The sequence below is a fragment of the Amblyomma americanum genome, chromosome 2 (assembly GCF_052857255.1).
Source record: "Amblyomma americanum isolate KBUSLIRL-KWMA chromosome 2, ASM5285725v1, whole genome shotgun sequence".
Classification (NCBI taxonomy): Eukaryota; Metazoa; Arthropoda; class Arachnida; order Ixodida; family Ixodidae; genus Amblyomma; species Amblyomma americanum.
This window is the reverse complement of record NC_135498.1, coordinates 174,441,357-174,445,927: the sequence shown is the minus strand read 5'-3', so window position 1 is coordinate 174,445,927 and position 4,571 is coordinate 174,441,357. Positions and strand designations below refer to the sequence as shown.

Here is a 4,571-nt window from a genome sequence, read left to right as displayed (position 1 = left end):
CATTGCTGACACTACGGCCGAGACGTTGATTCGGCCTTCATGGCCGGCTGGGTCTCTCGCTTCGGTTTCCTGTCTGTCGTCACCGCCGACCGTGGCCGTCGGTTTCAATCGGCCCTGTTTACGGCACTTGCCAATATTCTGGGCGTCCGCCACATCCATGCGACCGCCTACCATCCTTCGGCCGATGACATGGTGGAACGTCTGCATCGGCAGCTGAAGGCTGCGCTTACCACCTATCAGCCAACGGAAAGCTGGTCCGACCAACTTCTCCTCGTCCACTTGGGCATTCGGTCGGCACTGAAGGCTGACCTCGGCAGCTCTTCTGCTGAGCTAGTCTACGGTGTTCCCCTGCGTTTCCCTGGGGAATTCTTCTCACCTTCCTCCGCTCCGTTAAACCATGACGCTTCTACCTACATCCGAGTCCTGCACAACACAATTCGACACATTACCCCTGTCATCCCTGCCGCCCGTCACCCTCAGTCATAGTTCGTCAGCCAGGGCCTGGCCTCCTGCACCCATGCCTTCATCCGCCGTGACCACATCCGTCCACCCCTCACGCCGGCCTACGATGGACCGTTCCGCGTCCTACACCTTGCGCAGAAGACCTTCACGTTAGACGTCAACGGCCGTGAAGACGTCGTGGCTGCTGACCGACTCAAACCAGCCTGCATTGCCACTCATCTGCTCGTCGGCGCCGCGCTCGGCTCGCAGGCCATGGCACGCGGCGCCGGACAAGAAAGAGGAAGTTGGGCTAGGCCGCCGGAGCGGGAGCCGATCCCCCAGTGTGGGTATGTGCCATCTTTTGATAGGCTAACAACAACAGCGCGAGCATCACAAATAAACAGAACCTCTACGGTGTTGGAGCTGGTTCTTTCTCGCCTCAGCTCCGACATATTCATCGCGGAGTAAGAAAGGAGCGCCGACTCCCGAGAAAGGTTGGTGGGTAATCTGATAGGTAGCGTTCGGATTTGCCATTGAGGTTCGAAGAGCGCTCTCACCGCGCTGCTCTCACCGCGCTTCGGCGGCTCCGTGATCCTTGCTGCCGGACGTTTTCTTTCCCTTATTCTCCCGCATGCGCTGTAGAAAGCATTGCGGTTGTCTACTTTGTGGAGTTGAACTAGCGCATCGCCTGCATCAGCTGCGCCGCCGACTGCTAGTGCGCCCCTGACCATTTAGGCGGAGCGCGAAGGCGCGCAAAGGTCCCGTTTCGCCAAGCTGGCCTAACGCACTTTCAACCCTCCAGGATACAGGACGCGCGCCTAGTTCTCGCTACAGAGCTGTTGCTGCAAAGAAGATAGAACCCCCCCCCCCCCCCCTCGCTTTTCTCGTAGACTGCTGGGACTGCTGAATTCATTTTTTTCTGGGCATAGTATACACCCCCTTTCGCTTATCCCGTAAACTGCTAGCACTCCTCATTTCTTTTTATTGGGTATATTATATAATTCTCTTCGCTTTTCCCGTTACTGCAGGCAATCCTGAATTGTTTCAAATTGTAAAATACAGCCCCCTTTCGCTTTTCCCGTATACAACAGGCACTGCTCGATTCTTTTCTCTGGTGATATTAAGCAGCCCCTTTCTCGCTTTTTTTTCGCACTCTCGATATAGTGCTCTATTCTTCTTATCTGGGGATACTGTACAGCCTTGGAGTGCAAAAGGTTCGGAATTTCTGTCATGTCGCTCGGGGGCGCTCTGCGCGACTCGTAATAGTTGGGGGTGAAATAAACTTTCGGCGCAATCCATGCAAGACTGTCGCCGCAATTTGTCGTCGGCACGCTCTTTTTCCAGCAACGGGCTGCCCTCGTAGGGATGTTTTATGTTTTATGGAGGCTTAACGTCCCGAAGCGACTCAGGGACGCCGCAATAGAGGGCTCCAGATAATTTCGACCACCTGGGGTACTTAACGGGCACCGACATCGCGCAGTACAAGGGTCTCTAGAATTTCGTCTCCGTCAAAATTCAACCAATCCGGCCGCTATCGAACCCGCGTCTTTCGGATCAGCAGCCGAGCGCCATAACCACTGAGGCACCGCGGCGGCTCTCATAGAGAAGAGTTAAGGTTCCTCGCAGAGGAGTTTTTTCTTTCCTATGTGAGCAGGAGTTCCTAAGCCAATTGTCGTGCCCTCTCGTGTCCGTATCAGACTACCGCGTTTGTCTCCTTTTAGGCAGGCCTGGGTTGTTTAGGTAGCTCTCCTGTACAGACTATTCACAGAATCTATGTGACTGTTCATGGATATCTTTTTGTCAATGAATGCGTTAAAGTGAGCGCACTGTTCTCAACTGTACTTCGCTGCATGTATATAACGCGTTATCCCTGCATATGCCTGTATATGTTCGCATTTACATAGCCTATATCACTACTGCATAACACCCTCTACAGCTGTAAATAACGGTGAAATATTTTCATGGCGTTCATCGATCAGGGCTCTATACTCAGTGTATCATTTTCTCACATTTAGCATTCATCTCAACATCTATGTACACACTTTGTCTTTCGCTTATTACCATGTTTCCTTGTTAATTCGCGCACTATCCTGTATTCTTTATCTTAAACGATTCGTGCGATCATTTTCTCATGCTAAATTGTAAAATACAGCCTTTCTTAACTGAAGAGTGAGAGAAAAAAAACTTTATTGGCGCAAAAAATTGGTCGATTCAGCGGGACCCGGGTGTCTCCATGTTGAAATTCAGTTTTCCAGGGGTGGTGCCCTTATTCCAGGGCCCCACTGAGTCTTGCTACCTCATACGCATGCTGAACCAGTCCTTTTTGGACCGCACGCTGCTGGTGAGTAGGCTCTCCCACTGTTCCGCAGTGGGCTCTTTTAGTTTATGGAATGAATAATTGTTTTTACACTCCCATGTAATATGGTATAAAGTGGGGGTGGCTCCACACCACTTGCCTGTGTCCGCGTGCTGGTTCGGAAACATTTTGTGAAGTATGTTTAAGTTATGAAAGCTTCCTGCTTGCAGTCTACGCCAACTGACTGCCTCATATTGCGTTAATAGCCGGTGTGGTGGAGGATACGCTATCCTCTGTCCTCTGTAGTAATTTAGGATTTCCGCGTACGATGGTTCCACCGTTGTGGTGGGCTCAGGGTCACTTGATGCATCGGCTCGGTTGGTAAGCTCGCGAGCTAGATCGTCGGCCCTCTGATTCCCAGTCACCCCGGTGTGCCCCGGCACCCAGAACATTTTGTGCTGAATTTCTTTGTTCGGGGATCCCGCCTGTAGGATGATGCGTAGCGCTCCCTTGCAGATCCTACCATTAGTGTAGTGCCTGCATGCTTCTTTGGAGTCAGTGATTATTGTGAGCGATTTATTTCTGCGGTATCCTTCAGCTGCTGCTAGCGCAACAGCAGCTTCTTCCCCCTCAGGTACTCTGCAGCCGCTCTCTGATGTACTGGTGACTAGGTCCCCTTGATGGTTCACCACCACCGATACTACTCTGTGTTCCTTCGTGTTTCTGTTCCATCGATGCAAAGTCCCATCTGTGTATACTACATTTGTTTTTTCAGCTAAGTGCTTTTCTACATACTGTGCTCTCGCAGCCCTTCTCCCTGCGTGCAGATTAGGGTCCATGTTGCGAGGGATTGGGCACACCCTGAGAGTTTGGCGAATGTTATCAGGTATGCCCGCAACCCTATCTTCCACTTCTTCACTTAAGTAGCCCAGCCTTCGGAGGAGCGCTCGGCAGGTGGTTGACTGCTGGAGCCTGTACATTTCGGCCCCTATTTGAGCTTCCTTTAGCTCGTCAAACTTATTGTGGACTCCCAACTTGAGGAGCTTCTCGTTTGACGTATTTCTTGGTAGATTTAGGGCCGTCTTGAAAGCTTTCCTGGTTAAAGTGTCTGCTTGTTCTTTTTCGTGCTGTGTCATCTTGTGTGTGTCATCTCAAACTCTCTTGTTTGTTTTGCTGACACACGCAGGTTCTCCTGCTTAGCACACCGCTGCCGAGGCTCAACCTGCGTAATATTCACGTGAGACTTCCCCGCTTCCTGCAGAGGCGGCACCATCAAAGGCTCGCGGAGCGACGGCTCTGCCCGCAGCCCGCACAAACAGGTCAATGTCTGCTACAGCGTCAGTCTGGAAGGTTACAAGTGCCTTGACGAAGCAGAACGGCCAAATCACGAAGCTGTCGACGGCGTCTATGACAGCGGGCCTCCAGAAGGTCTGCAATACCCTATTTAAGCAGACTGGCCATGTCAACAGGCTTCGGACGCTTCATGTTCCTTTTTGTGCGCCGTCAGCAGCCGCTGGCGCTTATCTTGGAACCGGCGGTAACATGAAGCTCTGTCGAGGACAGCGTGGAACGCGCAGTTCTGGGAGCACTTTACCCAGTTATCCATGGGAGCGCTGGAATAGCGGTGCTTTCGGGCACAGGGAGCATGCGGTCACATGGTAATATTGAACTTTTGCCGGCTCTCATTTCTGCCCAACAGAAACGGCAACCCTAATCATTAAGCAACACTAATGCAACACTCTAAGCACGTCGGAAGCACCTGAGTCGGACTATTTCGATGACGCCGGACAACTTTCAAATTCACACCAGCGTGATTACGGCCACATTTGTAAAG

At 51.9% G+C, this 4,571-nt stretch overlaps 1 long non-coding RNA gene across 2 annotated transcripts; it reads left to right on the top strand.

Annotated features, from left to right (window-relative positions):
* Positions 1–769: 769 nt before the first annotated feature.
* LOC144119286 (uncharacterized) lies at positions 770–4,562 on the top strand. Of its 2 annotated transcripts, none has more exons than XR_013312319.1 (3): positions 770–935; positions 2,717–2,782; positions 3,924–4,562. It is a non-coding gene; the product is annotated as an uncharacterized LOC144119286 (long non-coding RNA). The 2 variants fall into 2 exon arrangements; XR_013312318.1 differs by having other exon boundaries at positions 2,689–2,782.
* Positions 4,563–4,571: the final 9 nt, after the last annotated feature.